The sequence below is a fragment of the Podarcis vaucheri genome, assembly GCF_965113315.1.
Source record: "Podarcis vaucheri genome assembly, chromosome: 14".
Taxonomy (NCBI): domain Eukaryota; kingdom Metazoa; phylum Chordata; class Lepidosauria; order Squamata; family Lacertidae; genus Podarcis; species Podarcis vaucheri.
Genome location: NC_138752.1, coordinates 39,817,156 through 39,834,882, shown reverse-complemented (window position 1 = coordinate 39,834,882; position 17,727 = coordinate 39,817,156). Strand labels below are relative to the sequence as shown.

The following is a 17,727-nucleotide window of genomic DNA, read 5'->3' as shown; positions in this document are numbered from 1 at the left end:
ATTTAACTGGAGTGCGGTTCGCTACACCCACACTTTGCACTGCCATAGATAGCAAATGACACCGTAGCTTCTTTTTTTTTTACTTTCCATAATAAGCTTCACCCAATACTACATCTCTGTGAGTGTTGTGTTTGTTTGTTTTTAAAGGCTAAACTGTTCTTTTCACCCCTTTGCACCAGCACAGCAGGTCTGTTGCATCATGTTAGGCTCATTTTGCAACCAAGGCAGGACAGGACGGCATCTCTCACATTATGTTTACAGAAACCAACCGGTCCGTGGTTGAGTCCTATTACAACACTGGTGATGGGACTGTGTCCTCTCCTGCACCTGAGGGCAGCAAGCTAGCTTAAGGGATGGAGGGCAAGCTGTCTGGCGCACACACAGCATGTGCCGTTGAAGGCAGGTGCCTCATTCCACCCAACGGTAGAGCCACAGTCCTTTTTAAAAAAGTAATATTTATTGAACAATTAATAAAGGTACAGAATAAAATAAAATAAAAACATTTAACAAAATAAAAGAAAAAGAACAAAGAACACCAACAAACAGAACACAAAAAAGATTAGAGTTTTCATATCCTATACTTCATCACTAGTTTCTTGACCTCCTCACAACTCCCTTTTTGTATTCCAGTGCTGATATTTGGTTCAGCAAATCCTTACCCTCTATCCTTAACTTTACTCAAGATCTTAACCTATATTAAAAATACATTTTCCCTCATTATCAATCTATATTTACATATTCTTATTAATCTTTTTACCAACACCGCTTATTTTCCATCCAACGTCCATTTAACATTCATAAATTTTTCAGTATTTCTGTAGATATTCTTTAAACTTTTTCCAATCTTCTTCCACCAACTCCTCTCCCTGGTCCCGGATTTTGTGTCCTATTTTGTGATCACTGTGCTCCCATCTTTCCCAAGCGCCCTCTTTCTTCCACAGATCTAACATTACTTTTCTGGAGATGCATCTGTTCTGTTACTATAGGTGCTCAACCCCCCACCCCAATTTTCTCTTACGCGGTACATGAATTCCATGGAGCTGGTTCCCCTCTGCACCACAGATTCCCCAAATGCACAGGTCCCATCCTGCATCGGGACTATTTAACAGGAAGTGTTTGCAAATCCTCCCAATGGAGAAAAGAAAAGAGTGTGCTCTTGTCGCTGAAGTGTTCAGCTTGTAGACAGTGCTGTCCTTGGGACAAAAGTCCCCTGACTTTGGGGGTAACAGAGAAGATCTGGGTGCCCGGTACTGTTAGTTTTGAGATTTGCAACACAACAAGATGTTGTTTGGATGCATTTGCAGCCTTTTGTTTTGTTTTAGATTGCAAACCCGCAGGAAGGGTTTTAGGTCAGGGATGCCGGGGGACCTGTGGCCTTCGGGATGCTGTCGGACACCAGCTCCCATCAGCCCCAGCCAGTGTGGCTAATGGCTGGGAATGATGGGAGTTGGAGTCCGGCAACATCTGGATGGCCAAAGCAGAAGAGTTTGGATTTGATATCCCGCTTTATCACTACCCTAAGGAGTCTCAAAGCGGCAAACAGCCTCCTTTTCCCTTCCTCCCCCACAACAAACACTCTGTGAGGGGAGTGGGGCTGAGAGACTTCAGAGAAGTGTGACTGGCCCAAGGTCACTCAGCAGCTGCATGTGGAGGAGCGGAGACGCGAACCTGGTTCACCAGATTACGAGTCTACCGCGCTTAACCACAACACCACCCCTTGTCCTTGTTTCAGCTGATGTCCATGGGCAGAACATGACTATACAACTAGCCCTATTTATATGATTAAAAAAAGGGAATCAGTGTGCATCAAAACTATCTGATTTGGCTTCACCTGGACTACACGTCTATGTCTGACCAGTTGATCAGATAAAACAATGTCCCATTCATTAGTAAATTATTCCTCTTGCAAAGGAACTTTTTGAGGATTGGGCCATTACCAATCTGGCTGCTAATAGTAACATAAACACCAGATTTTTATAAGCATTAGGAGGATTGATGGCATTCTCTAAAGAAAGAAGGGCCACAGAGAGATCTGGAGGCAAATGTTGTTGAGGAATAGTTGCTATCATTGAGAAAACCCAGCCCCAGAATCTCCTCACATTCCCACATTTCACAAACACACACCCCATTTGTGTACAAATAGGCTTAACTTTTTTTATTAAACCAAGCTTCCCATTAAGTTAAATAAATCAAAGTGTGTGTGTGTGTGTTTTGAAATAATTCAGAAGACCTCCACAAAATATGTCCATTATATCACAACTTGTTAAAAAAGGATTAATCATTTTAAAGCCTCTCCTATTTGCACAGGACATTGCTCAGGGAGCGGCAATAAACAAATCTGCCTCAATTTGAGGAAACAGGCCTCCAGCCGTAAAACACGGTGACAGAGTTTAGTGCAGCAAGCCGTTGAGAGATAAGGCACAATGGCAGTAAATTTGGAATTTGGCTCACGGAGGAAAGCCATATGCAGAGGTTCAATTTGCCATCCTGAAATGAATGCTTCATTGTATAAGGTGGGGAGAGAGAAAACATGTTTAGTTGTTAGCTGTCAAATGAAATGAATAGGAATGTATTAAGGACTAGCTTCCACTGGCTTCATGCGGCAGTAATGAATGGGGCTTGGAACGGCTAAGGTGCTAAGGAGAAGTCACTTGTCATGTCGTATTAACGGTGAAGAAAGTGGCACCAACTTGTAAGCATTTCAGATCTGAAAACTCAAGCGAAGCAAACCCAGAAATTCCGGAAAGGGGCCTTTTTGAGAAAGGGGTCTCTGTGCGCATGTGTATAGAAGACGAAAGCATATTTCATTCAGCGCATCTAATGTTTCAGCTGCAGTAAAAGAGAGAGTCCTTGTGAATTGCTGGCCTTTGTTGTAGAGCCCATAGAAATTTGGCAGCTTGTCTTCAAAGATCCCAGCCTACTCAAGAGTCCCCTTATCCCAATTTCCCCTTCAGTCCAAGATGCTCTATTTATTATGTTTCTTCTGGATACTCCAGAGTCTCCCCTTGATGTCCCCACTTTGCTCTGCTCACAATCCCGTATTCAGGATGCCACCTTTGAACATTCAGAGCGATGCCCACAGGAAACTCAAGAGCAGCGACTGCCGAAGGCGAATGGAATTACCGGTAAGAACCAAAAATGCTCCCTCCATGGCCTTCAGTAGACGATGAGTATCCCCTTTTTACTTAACCAACTCAGCTTCACCTAAGTTATCCATGTCCATTCATTTCATGGGCTAACATTGGATGCAACCCTTCATTATTAAGAGTTACTTTCATGAACTCTTTGTTTGGTTGCAAACTTTTGGAGTTTGGGTGCAAATAGAGAGAAAGGGTTGTTGTTCTTGTTTAGTCATTTCTGACTCTTCGTGACCCCATGGACCAGAGCACACCAGGCACTCCTGTCTTCCACTGCCTCCTGCAGTTTGATCAAACTCATGCTGGTAGCTTCGAGAACACTGTCCAACCATCTTGTCCTCTGTTGTCCCCTTCTCCTTGTGCCCTCAATCTTTCCCAGCATCAGGGTCTTTTCCAGGGAGTCTTCTCTTCTCATGAGGTGGCCAAAGTATTGGAGCCTCAGCTTCACGATCTGTCCTTCCAGTGAGCACTCAGGGCTGATTTCCTTCAGAATGGATAGGTTTGATCTTCTTGCAGTCCATGGGACTCTCAAGAGTCTCCTCCAGCACCATAATTCAAAAGCATCAATTCTTTGGCGATCAGCCTTCTTTATGGTCCAGCTCTCACTTCCATACATCACTAATGGGAAAACCATAGCTTTAACTATACGGACCTTTGTTGGCAAGGTGATGTCTCTGCTTTTTAAGATGCTGTCTAGGTTTGTCAAGATGCTGTCTAGGTTTGTCAAGATGCTGTCTAGGTTTGTCAAGATGCTGTCTAGGGGGAAATGTCAAAACAGGACCCGATGACAGCGAACTGCAAAAAAAAAGTACAGCATTTTCACTTAATGCTACTAGGACTCTGATGTCGAAAGAATGTATGAGGGGCTATCCCTGCCCCTACATGCAAGAAACACTATGCTCCCCTCCCACAATCTGGACATTCAGCTGCCTCTAGCTGCATATATATCACTTCCATGGTGGGGGGGGGCTGATCTGGACCAGGGTCCCCCCACATGGAGAAGCCCTCCATACATACAGATGCATATGCATAGATCCCTGCTGCAAGGCAGCCAAATATGCTGCCCATGGGTTTCCTGGCTCCAGCTAATGCCTTTGGTGGTAGAGGGCCATCCTTGTCTCATATCCAAAATATTGCTAAGTCACTTATCCCATCAGTGCAGAAATTTCTGCTTGTGTAACAGAACTCACCCCCTCCTCCCCCTGATATCCTTGTGCTAATGGGAAAAGGACATTGGATACCACCCCTTCTTTGCATGTGCTTCCAATGCCATCTGTAGGATTTCTGGACCCTCCTAATACCATCCTCTTATTTCCCAACAACCTGTTGACATGGACTTTACTGCCCATGAGAGCTTGTGCCACAAAGAATTTGTTAGGCTCAAGGTTGACACGGCCACCCCTCTGGACGTCTTCCATAGCAGCTAAAACACCACCCTGAGTGGAACTCACTTTTCCTTTTTTTGTCCCACTGATGTCATGCTGCCCAGTTATCATGAGGGGGGGATCTAAACCATGCTGCTGCCATTCACCGGGTTAATCAGTCAGGAGCTCTGTGTTCTTTAGTGAAATATGAAACTTGCGTCCCCGTTGGCCTTTGGAGTAAATCACTCTTGAGAACACATCTGAGCTTCGTTGTTTCTGTATGAAAGAGAATTGAACTTGTTTACTCCTATTGCATTTTCACACTGCCTTCCTTTCGGCCCTTCCCACCTTTCTCAGTATTAATTCAGTAGCTATTCAGTAATGCCCTTTTTGCAGGCACAGAAGATGTGCGGTACCTAATATATCACTTTAATGTGTTGAGAGAAAAACCAAGAAATTTGAAAAGAAATCTACCAGGGGGTGGGGAAGCTTTTATCTTCTTCCCACCCTGTGGGCCAGCTTGGGACAACTGGGTGAGTTGTATGGCCCACCATTCAGTGTTGACCTCTGAGGGGAGGGCGGATAGTGACCAAGCAGGATTTAACTCCTTTTGCATCAGCTGATGCTTGGAGAGTTCAATCCTGCTTTCTGCAGGGATCTACCTGTACACCTGACGTTACATATGACATCAGGTGTGGGTTTGGTGGATATGATTTGGGGTGAGGAGAAGAGCCTTGCGAGACAAACTGGGAGACCTGGTGGGCCAGATTTGGCCCACACGCCAGAGGTTCCCCACCACTATGTTACATTTTAATGAAAGAACGCAATTTGGGGACTGTATTTGTGTGCTGTTGTTTATTACCGCAACCTGGCGCTTTGAAACTCATCTGTGGCATACATGCACTTTACAAACAGTTAATTTACAGTTCCTGTTTTTGTATACCCTGGGTGAGCTTGGGCATGTGCTACCTGTGGCCCACAGCCCTTGTATACGAGAGGCTCCTCCTGTAGCGATCTGCATTCCTTAGGCTGATTTCCCCCTTTTACAGCTGGGCTTTGGGAAAGCCCAGGTAGGGCCTTGTTTCCGGTTGGGTCCAGGTACCATATTTTTCGCTCTATAAGACACACTTTCCCCCTCCTAAAAAGTAAGGGGAAGTGTGTGTGTGCGTCTTATGGAGTGAATGCAGGCTTCGCAGCTATCCCAGAAGCCAGAAGAGCAAGAGGGATCGGTGCACACCAATCCCTCTTGCTCTTCTGGCTTCAGGGATAGCCACGCAAAGCCTTTTGAGCACAGCCGGAGCGCTCCTCCCTCTTTGCTCAAGAGGCTTTACATTGCCTTCTTGTTTCTTGTTTTCCTCCTCTAAAAACTAGATGCGTCTCATGGTTGGGTGCGTCTTATAGAGCAAAAAATACAGTTAGCTGATCCTACCTACCACATTCCTAGGGGGTGCATTATTCTTTGTTTCTTTGCGGAGAGTTTCATACCCCCACCTTTTTTAGTGCCGGTGCACCACTCAGAGCAAGATTATGTTAGCGCTACCTCGGTCCTTTGGGGAAATGAAAAGATGTGAACTAGGAGCAAAGAACTCAATATATCCATCTTCCCCCTTTCATTTCCTGTTTTTGTTTTCCTTATGCTATAAACAGTCATTGTTCCTGAATTCTTCAAAACTACCCGTAATAGACTGTCACTCTTCCTAAGCTGTGAGCTGCAAAATTGGATCCTGCTATACCACATCTAATGGCAGGTGCTGCTGCTGCCAGCCCCTCCTTCATCCCTGGAAACTTGGGGTGGTCATACACCATCCAGAGGCTGACACAACTCCAGAGTTCAAAGCAAATTGACCTCCCTTTATCCCAGCCCTATAGTTTCCAGTGACAGGTGGATAGCATATGAGAAAGGCAGCCATAACAAGGCATGTGATCTTGGATGACTGACCACATGATAACTGATTCTAGTTGAGAATACTACCATACTTGTAGCTAACCTGGGGATCTAGAGCTTTAGGGAAGCTCTGAAAAAATAATATATTGCTGCATTTCTATATTTACAAGGCCTGTTTTCCTTCCCCCGGCTGTTCTCTACCAATGTCAGTTGACTGAAACATTCTCCATGATACCACTGAAGGAGAAATCACTCTTCTCTGCATTTCCATAAAGTGGCTTCTTCAATAGATGTCTCAGCCTGCGTATAATCAATTCTTCTGAGCATTTTGCTGCTGGGATACATGTAACTCCGATTGCACAGTGACAATTTGCTGGCATGCATTACTTTTTTCTCCAGTGAATATTGAATGATCTGAAATGGTAGATATCCAGATGGTTCTAAATATAATTAAATGACGGAAAACCGAAAACTCTAAGACACAACTTGCCTACACTTTTGTAAAACCTCTCATACTGAAAGTAATGGATAGAAGAAGCAATTTGGATTTTTGCTTCATTTAACTTTTGAGCGTAAGAAATAGGGTATTAAGTCTGATATTGTATCTGTATATATGGTAGCCAAATCTGGTTCTATAAACTAATAGTGTTATTTTAACCCATCTTCTATTATATTATTTCGAATCTTATGTATATATAATTTTTTTTTAAAAAAAACAACCACTTATTTGTATTAATATTTCTTTCGTTGCGGAAATATTCAGTGACAATTTTGTTATAACCTGGCCAGAAAATGTGCTAATTTGGAACTGAGGAAATAAAACAACATTTTGTATGTTTAAGAGAGAGATTGCCAGCGTGATTATTGTATTACAGTGATACCTCAGGTTACATACGCTTCAGGTTACATACTCCGCTAACCCAGAAATAGTGCTTCAAGTTAAGAACTTTGCTTCAGGGTGAGAACAGAAATTGTGCTCCGGCGGTGCGGCAGCAGCAGGAGGCCCCATTAGCTAAAGTGGTGCTGCAGGTTAAGAACAGTTTCAGGTTAAGAATGGACCTCCGGAACGAATTAAGTACTTAACCCGAGGTACCACTGTATATTGTTTGCATAAGTCAGTGTGTGAGTTAGGATTGCTTTTAACAGCAGGATCCTATACATGTCTGCTCAGAGGTAAATCCCACTGAGATCGCTGGGTCTTCGACACAGGTGTCAGAGGCTAGACTGAGGAGGAATGGTGGGAGCCCACCCCCTTTTGTTCTGAATCTTCCCAAGGGCAGGAGGACAGTATTGATTTAGAACAGTGGTTTGCAGAGGGGCGTAGTCCAGAGGGGAAAAGCTGGGAAATACTGGATGAGGAACAGCTAGAAGAGGAAACGCCAGGAGAGAGACAGATGGCAGATTCAGTGTCCTTGGAAAGCATTCCTGACCCCACTTCACCTAAGACTAGACAGGCTTTGAGAGTGATAGAACAGAGAGCACAAAAATTCTGGGACATGATCTACAATGAAATGAAAAAAACTATTAAAAATTACATTTCATAAAAAGCCAGAAACATTCCTTCTTGGGATAATAGTAGAATTCCGAAAGAAAAAAATAAGACCATTTTTTCTATGCGATAACTGCGGCTAGGGTATTATAATAGCCAAAAATTGGAAGGGTAATTATATACCAACTAAAGAAGAATGGCTACAGAAGTTAAGCAAGTACTTGGAACTTGCTAAGCTAACCAAAGCCTTAAGGAATAAGTCTAACAAAACTATCCAGAAGGAATGGGAATGCCTAAATACTTATTTATCGAATCAAGGTTCAACAATCAGGATTTGGCTGGGTTTAGAATAAACCAGTAAGTGAGAATATGACTCCTCATACCAAGGTGAGGAATATAATGAAATATAGAGAATCTGTTTTAGCCACAGGAAATGAACTGCTGTGTGATTGACAGAAGTCCAAACCAAAAATCCCAGAAAAGTCAGTACCTCAGCAGAGAAATGGCACCCTGGGATGTCTTTCTTAGTTACTTGCTTTACTTTTTATATTCTTTGAATTTGTTCCATTTTCGTATCATTTTTATTTTTGTACCTATTTTGTTTTTGTTTGTATGTAGGGGTGTGTGTGTTTCTTTTTTCTTTTTTGTCTGTATTTTTGCCAGATGTATGTATGCTTTGCCTTTGTTTTGTATTTGCATAATAAATCAATTTTTTAAAAAGATAGAACAGGGAGCACAGTGGCAACAAGCTCAGATTTCCCAACATAGGAGTGATGCAGATTAATGGGGACAGAGGGGGTAAACCTTTACTGGGAGCAACGCCATTTCTAGAGAGATATCCTTTGTCTCTCACTGTGATTATTAAAGAAACGAACTGGTAAGAATGCTACTTTCATTTGATCTGCTTATTTACTGCCACCTGGGGAGGGATTCAATTCCCCAAAGCCTGACAACAGGTGAGTTTAGAATTCTAGGCTCAGGGTATGATCCTAGTCCAAAACAATGGGATTTAAAAAAACAACATAACAGCCTGCTGGATTAGGCCAATAGCTCAGCATCCTGTTCTCACAGTGGCCAAACAGATGCCTGTGGGAAACCCGTAAGCACGACTCAAACCTCAGAGCACCCTTCCTGTAGTTTCCAGAACTGATTTTCAGAAGCGTTAATGCTTCCATCACTAGCCTGCCTGCCACTTCTGTAGGCCTTGGCTTTCTATTTAGGAATATAACACTTGAAACATACCTATGTCTTTGTCCATTCAAGAAGAGATTTGAAAATGCTTTGTTGATGTGTATCATGGACCATTTCCCAAGCAAACAAAAAAAAGGGGGGGGGATGATTTAAGGAGCCTTCCAAGAGTGAAGAGGGGAAAACAGAAACAAAATGTAATTATTTGTCATTCAGCATTCAGGTTTCTAATATAATCCCTGATTCACCAATGTGTGTTCGTGTCAGAATGGTTTGGGCACTTCCCAAGGAGCTACAGCTCAGAATTCTGGCTTACATGTGTTGCGAATGATTGCATTTTTAAGAGACACCCCCCCCCCTGAAAAATTAGACATTTGTACAGGATAGCTGTTTGAAAAGGTCCCTAATTCAATCCCTGGCTTCTCCAGTTAAAAGGGATCAGATGATCCAAAAGGCACCCTTCTTCTTGGAGAAACTGGAGAGCATCTGCCAGCCAAGAGTGCAGTAGAAAATATTGGTCTAGGTGGACAAATATAAGAAAGCTTCCTGAAGCTGAAATTCAGTACATCCTAACTCCATTTTGCTGTGATTATTAGAAAAGTCTTGAGTGAGAGGTATTGGTGGACTCCTACCTAGAAACAAGTTCAAAGGCTACTCCAAATGATTCTGAGACTTCCAGACCACCCAGAAAATTGGCATGTCACACAAGTCACTGGATGCTAGAAAAGTCTGAAAAGCTGATACTTTTGTGTCAACCATTCACAAGGATTGAAAAATTTACTTCCTAAGAGAGGGTAGTATTACAATCCAGAGCAAACCCATCTGCCCATGGGATGAAAGGTTGAAAAGTAGACATTCTGTTCCCTTGGATTCAGAGGAAAAGCACTTCCAGTACCAGCAAAAACTATAGGCCCCAAACGTGGCAGGGATGGGGAACTTGCAACTCACCAGATAATGGACCAACTCCCACCAACCCCAGCCAACACTGGTTCGGGCTGATTGAGCTATAGTCCAGCAAAATCTGGAAGGCCAAAGGTTGTCTCTACCTGGAAGTGAAAACCTAGTTGGTTGTGTGTATTTTCATGTAGTGCAATGTTTGCATTTTTTAAAAATATAGTGCCTAAGACTGCAGCAAACAAGCCAGCCAGCTAATTATGACACACTTGTGCACCAATCACACAAATTATCCAGCTAATTTAATCAAGAGACACTTGCGACTGTCAGTGCCACTTATGACCATCAATTCCAGCCCATTGTTTACTAAGAGCGTGGCTGCCTAAGAATCCATTGGGATTTCAGTTGCATGAAGAGAATGCTGAAATGGAAAAGGCAAGAGAATCGCCAATCATTTCAGTTCTTCAACATGTGCATCTTTGCTATGTCTGGAATTTGGAAGTGCATTAGAAATTATATATGTGTTATTAAATTATACTTCATTGTAAAGTTAAAGGGACCCCTGACGATTAGGTCCAGTCGTGGCTGACTCTGGAGTTGTGGTGCTCATCTCGCTTTATTGGCCGAGGGAGCCAGCATACAGCTTCCGGGTCGTGTGGCCAGCATGACTAAGCCGCTTCTGACGAACCAGAACAGCGCACGGAAACGCCGTTTACCTTCCCACCGGAGTGGTACCTATTTATCTACTTGCACTTTGACGTGCTCTTGAACTGCTAGGTTGGCAGGAGCAGGGACCGAGCAACGGGAGCTCACCCCGTCATTCGGATTTGAACCGCTGACCTTCTGATCGGCAAGTCCTAGGCTCTGTGGTTTAACCCACAGCGCCACCCGCGTCCAGTACTGCATTTGGGGAGGGGTTATATAAAAACACCTGGTGATTCAGGCCAGTGGCAGATCTCCTCCAGCATCCTCTTCTCACAGTGGCCAACCGGATGCCTAGCTGGGATTGGGAAGCCAAAAAAACAGGGACCAAGAGAAGAGGAAGAATGTGCCATTAAGCACACTGTGGACATAGGGATGATTCCAGCACTGCAGAGACTTGGGACTAGATGATTGTTGGGATCCCTTCCAACTCTACAATTATATGATCCTACAGAGTGAGTGAGGGTAGCCCTAGTCAGATGTTTGGTCTAATCATGTTTGATGAACACATAGAAGGGAGCTGTGCCATGTGTGCCCTTCCTGCCCCCCAACACCCCCAACCCTGCCAAGTCCACTTCCAGACTGATGGTCTGAAGGGAGCTGGATGTGCTTAGAATACCTCCCATGAAATGGAACTCTGTGTTGAGTTTGCAACTGGGAGGATTCTGAACTAACTTAGAGTTTCCTTTTGGACCTTCAAACTTAACATGTCAAGGTTAGACATGGACAGCAGGTGGGGCACCCTCTCCATGTGTTCTTCAAACATGGCTAGACCTAACACTGGAATAGGGCTATCCTCACTCGCTCATCCCAGGCAGTTTAGCTTCATTCTTCCAAGCCAACTCAAGCCAGGCTTCCCACAGCTGTCGGGTCCAGGCTCCATCAAAGGTGCTGTTCATCCATAACTCTTGACTACCTTCCATGCCCTTTTCCAGTTGATCTTACTTCCAGGAGCTTGCATGATTTTCTGTCACCTTGAAGGCTTAGATCCCGGCAATTGTAGGCCCAGCTGGGTCCCTCAGTAGTCTCTGGTTCCCATGGCTATGACATCAAATCCCAGAATTCATCTCTGCTGCTGAAGCCAAGTTCTGTCATATTGTTGGCCATTCTGAAAGCTTTTTTTTTTTGCTGTTGGTTTGTTTTGGAGTCTTCACCACCATCTCCGGAATGGGCATTTTATGCTCCAGACATGTCTTGGCACATCTCTGGGGCTGGCACTTTGGATCAAACTATCAGCTGCCTTCACCCAGAGGACGTGTCTCATCTGGTGATCTTCTCAGTTCCTGGCAGGTGACAAATAGCTGTCTATTGACACAAGTCCGGGCTGTCCAACTGCAGTGTCTGTTATGATATTTTGTTTTGGGAAAACCTATAAATTGTATACACTTTACTTAGGACACTCGATAGCACATAACTCAAGAGCCTGGTCTTGTTTGACTCCATTGATGTAGCTACTCAAGCAAGCCTGTGCCTTAAATATAAGATTAACAAAATGAATCGATAGGGCCCTTCAGTGCCACACAGTACGGTAAAGCGGGAGAGCTGTTGACAGATCTTCTTACCAGATCTAGACGTGAGATACAAGTGAATCCTTCAGCCAATATCTCCTGGAAATGTCTTTGATGCTACTTAAATCTCTTCTTAAGGCTTTTCTCACTTGATAAAGCTTTTCTCACTTGATAAAGCACACCCTCCCTCTCCTTTTCTCTGAGCTTTAGGGAGGTAGCACTACACTAAAGCACTTGTGTTTTGTGTGTATTACACACACAAAATCAGGCAATGAAATGAAACTGGCATCCTTTGCATGTAGTCTGGTGTGTAAGCAGAAGCAGGTGAACTGGAAGCTAATTCATTTGTCCGAGAACGAGGAAACTAAAAACAAGGAGGAGTAATGCAGTTACTCTTCCATCCTTGAAAGGTCCTGGGGATGGTGGAGAACCAAGGACCTAACTGAGAACATAAGAAGGGCCAACCAAGATGCCATACCCTCCAACATGTTGAGCCCCCAAACCAGAACACGTGTCTTCCCATCCATGCTCCCGCACTAGTCATATGACCTGCCTGCACAGGACAACAGAGCCCAAAAAACACACTTATTTGGGGACGAAGTCTTGCAGGAAAAAACAATATGTCCTGGTCTTCCCAGGACACTTGTGGGGTGTGAGATGCCTGTGGAAAGCCTGCAAGCAGGACCTGAACACAAGAGCTCTCTCCCCTGCCGTGGTTTCCAGCAACTGGTACAGTGGTACCTTGGTTCTCAGACTTAATCTGTTCCGGAAGTCAGTTCCAAATCCAAAGCGTTCCGAAACCAAGGTGAACTTTCCCATAGAAAGTAATGCAAAATAAATTAATCCGTTCCAGACTTTTAAAAACAACTCCTAAAACAGCAATTTCACATGAATTTTACTATCTAACCAGACCATTGGTCCATAAAATGAAAGCAATAATCAAGGTACTGTACTATAAAATAAATAAGACACTATTGTAGATGGAACTCTAAGCAGTTTACAGATAAAAATGTTTGTTGTTGTTTAGTCGTGTCCAACTCTTCGTGACCCCATGGACCAGAGCACGCCAGGCACTCCTGTCCTCCACTGCCTCCCGCAGTTTGGTCAAACTCATGCTGGTTGCTTCGAGAACACTGTCCAACCATCTCGTCCTCTGTCGTCCCCTTCTCCTTGTGCCCTCCATCTTTCCCAGCATCAGGGTCTTTTCCAGGGAGTCTTAAGAACTGCTAAAAACATAGGAAAGAACAATAATTAAGAATTAATTAAACACTGATAGAATTAAAACTAGGCATGCATATTAACATCTATTAACACTATACCAATAATTACAACAAAAGCAGCAAGGCACTGGTCCTTTCATTAAAAGCAGTCAGCTCCCCAAAGCCTGTTGGAACAAGAAAGTCTTCACCTGCTGGCGAAAGGACAAGAAGGAGGGAGTCAGTCTGGCTTCTCTAGGGAGGGACTTCCAGAGTTTGGGAGCAGCCACTGAGAAGGCCCTCTCCTGTGTCTCCACCAAGCATGCCTGGGAAGGTGTCAGAACTGCCCTGGGAATCGTCTTGGGGCAGAAAGGCAGCATAAAAATCAAATAAATATCTGTTATAAAAGTAACATAGAAAAATACAGAAATTATAGAAAGCAGAAATGCCAACCTGATTCTGTATTCCAGCCTATCACTAGGGACACAAACGGCCTCTGTGTCCAGGAGTGTTTATGCCCAGCTCAGGTTGACAATGTTCTGGAAACTGCGGCTGGTGCAGAACTCAGCTGCTAGGTTAGTAAGTTGTGGCAGTTCAATGGAGCTATGTGTCACTGATCCTGAAAGCATTGTCCTGGATGCCAACTCCTGGGTCCAATCCAGGGTGTTAATGCTAGTGCACAAAGCCCTAAATTGCTTAGCACCCAATTACCTAAAAGAGCATCTCCCCCAGGATCAACCACCTCAGACGACGATTGGAAGAAGAGGTGGTTCCAGCTGATCCATCCAGGGTGGCTGGGGCAACCCAGTCAGATGGCTGGGGTACAAATAATAACAGTAGTAGTAGTAGTAGTAGTAGTAGTAGTAGTAGTAGTAGTATTGTTTCCCCACTTATGGAATGCCCTCCCTGGTAAGGTGCATCTGTCTCCTAAATTATTAACATTTCAGCAGAATTTTAATACGCAACCCCGGTATTTCAAGGATGAAAGATACTGTTCCTGACAACCGTGAAATTATTTAGCCAGGAGGTTATTTGATAGTTTTTAAATGTTTTTTTTTTAATAATGAAAAAAACACTTCTGTCTTGTTTTTGTCTTGCTGTTTTTGGCTGTTTGGTTGTTTGCCTGGGCTCCTGTGGGAGGAAGGAGGGGGTAGAACTTTAATAAATAAAGAGTAGCACAAAATCTGGCAAAAACACAGCACTCTCCTTTGTATCAACACAAGTGAAAATACGTAAAATGTACACAAACTGGAATGAAAGTATATGGAAGCATAAACAGTTTACAATTCTGAATCTGCCTGGTGAGACACCGAATATTCACTTGGTTCCCTGCCTCCAGCGTCAGTGATTGCAGATAGAAAATATGCCATCTCCTCCTTAAGTGCCTAGCAGACTCCAAGCAACTCTCCTGGCACTTTCCTTATACTGAGCCCCAGACATTTTGGGGTACACCTGAATGCTGGTCCTACTCATAGCAGACCCATCTTGTCTTTATTTTTGTACCTGGTTATGGGATGAAACCAACCTCCCCTACCCACATTTATGCCTTCTGAATGTTCTCTCACTGCAACTTCCACCAACCCTGATCATGTCATGTTGGCCGAGGCTGATAAGGAGTTGAAATCCAAATGCATCTGGAGGGTAGCAGTTTGTGAGAAGGCTGGCTTCACCCCTGCCCATGCAAAGACAGAATTCTTGGGTTGCATCCAATGTAGCATTAAGTAACTTGTTCCATTAGTGCAAGGATTTACGCTTGAGTAATGGAACTTCCTTCCACTCCCTTTCATGCAATTCCTCGAGAAAGACGTACATTGGCTCCCAGTACGTTTCTGAGCACAATTCAAAGTGTTGGTGCTGACCTTTAAAGCCCTAAACAGCCTCAGCCCAGTATACCTGAAGGAGCATCTCCACCCCCATCATTCCACCTGGACGTTGAGGTCCAGCGCTGAGGGCCTTCTGGCGGTTCCCTCGCTGCAAGAAGCCAAGTTACAGGGAACCAGGCAGAGGGCCTTTTTGGTAGTGGCGCCCGCCCTGTGGAATGCCCTCCCATCAGATGTCAAAGAGATAAACAACTACCTGACATTTAGAAAACATCTGAAGGCAGCCCTGTTCAGGGAAGTTTTTAATGTGTGATATTTTGATGCATTTTTAATCTTTGTTGGAAGCCGCCCAGAGTGGCTGGGGAAACCCAGCCAGATGGGTGGGGTACAAATAATAAATTGTTGTTGTTGTTGTTGTTACTAGAGATGCCATGGATTGAACCTAAGACCTTCTGCATTCAAGACATGTGCATTCCCCACAGCTTTGTGGTCCCTCTCCAATATAGACCTTAATTCAGAAAAGAGACGTAGAGCATAAAAGTACTTATTCACACAGTGCACATATAAACTATGGAATTCATCCCACAAGAGGCAGTGGTGACCATTGTCAGGGACTGGACATTGGAGGAAGAATGGTGGAGACATCCCCCTCCCCTTCTCCTGAACCTTCCTGAGAAGAGGAAGGCAGTATAGATTTAAAGTTGTAGTTTGCAGAAGGTCCTGACTCTGAGACAGAAGCTGGGAGATAATGGAAGAGGAGGGGGGAGCAGCAAAGCCAGAGCAGCTGGCTGACACATTATCATTAGAAAGCATTCCTGAGACCCCTTCTCCTAGGACCCGGCATGCATTGAGAGTAGTAGAACAGAAAGCTCAGAGGCAGAAAGCACAGATCAGCTGGCGCAGGGAGAGATGGAGGGGGTGGGACTTTGCTGGAATGGATAGGCACTTTTCAAAGCCTCTCTCTGTGAATACTGAATAAAGGACTTGGTAAGAGCTCTTCTTGTTATCTGCTTCTTGGCTGCTCACCGTGGGAGCGATCAAATTCCCTGAAGCCTGACAACCACCAACGTGGGTGACTTCAGAAGAGAACTGGACAAATTAATGGAGGAGAGGCTATCGGTGGCTACTAACCCTGAAGGGGGAATGCTATACACCTCTGAATACAAGTTGCTGGGAATCACAGCTGGGCAGAGCACTGTTGATCTCAGGTCTTGCTTGGGAGTTTCCCTTAGGCATCTGGTTGGCCGAGGGGAGAAAAGGATGCTGGAATCGATGGGCCCCTGGCCTGATTCAGAAGGATCTTCATGCAGGAGAAGTGCTGTCAGCTTCCTCTAGCTCCCCTTTGCTGCCCATCTCAAAATCACATTTCTTTCCTTGGCGCCAAGTTGAGCATTGTAGCCTATCCGTCAAAATCTCAATCAATCTTTGTGCAGGAACTCACGAAAGAAAGTGCTAACATCGGAGTTTAATATCTTACTTTGGAGACTTTCACCATAACGGGTGGGTGGGTGGATGGAAGCGGGAGATCATCCATATAAATTGAGATTTCCAACCATCATGAAGGCATCGAGAGAATGTGAAGTCCTGAAATATGGCCTCGTTATGCTGGCTGGACTGGGGGGGGGGAAGTGTTTCAGAGAAGTTATAGCCCTCTTAATACAGTTGGCAGCTTTTACAGTGAGGAAACCCCCCCCCCTCTGATTATGGAGATAGCTTGGATGCATAGGAGCAGTATAGTGTCACAAAGCAATCAAACGATGTAAATGCAAAATCAGATACGTCTTCATCTCTGCCCTGACAGTGCATGCGTCCAATAACTGTTTAATTGCATGCCCCATCTTCTCTTACTCTTTGATTTATTAGTGGGAACGCACCTTTGTTCCTAATATATTCCAGAAGCTTGATAAACCTAAGTCCTGAGAATGCAATGGATTCAACACAATATAAAGCTGTAACACAGTGGAAGAGCATCTGCTTTGTATGCAGAAGGTCCCAAGTTCAATCCCCGGCACTTCCAAATATGCTTGGGAAGGTCCCCAGTCTGAAACCCTGTAGTCACTACCAATCAGTATACCTCCAGAACGGATTAAGTACTTAACTCAAGGTACCACTGTAGTTCAAGGGGACAAATACTGGATCATAGGAAATTTCCTTATACAGAGTCAGACCATTGGTCCACCCAGCTCCGTATTGTCTACTCCAGGGATGGGCAACATGTGACCCTTTGGATATTGCTGGACTACAACTCCCATAATTCCTTGACCATTGGCTGTGCTGACTGGGGCTGATGGCAGTTGCATCTGGAATGGGGCTAAGTATATATGCTAAGTATATATACGAAGATCATGACCACTGGGCCCATCACCTCCTGGCAAATAGAAGGGGAAGAAATGGAGGCAGTGAGAGATTTTACTTTCTTGGGCTCCATGATCACTGCAGATGGTGACAGCAGTCACGAAATTAAAAGACGCCTGCTCTTTGGGAGAAAGGCGATGGCAAACCTAGACAACATCTTAAAAAGCAGAGACATCACCTTGCCAACAA

General features: G+C 44.3%; 1 long non-coding RNA gene across 1 annotated transcript; it reads left to right on the top strand.

Moving 5' to 3' along the window:
* Positions 1-889: 889 nt before the first annotated feature.
* Positions 890-7,227, top strand: LOC309519321. Its single transcript, XR_014213795.1, has 2 exons — positions 890-3,855; positions 3,898-7,227. It is a non-coding gene; the product is annotated as an uncharacterized lncRNA (long non-coding RNA).
* The last annotated feature ends 10,500 nt before the right edge of the window (positions 7,228-17,727 follow it).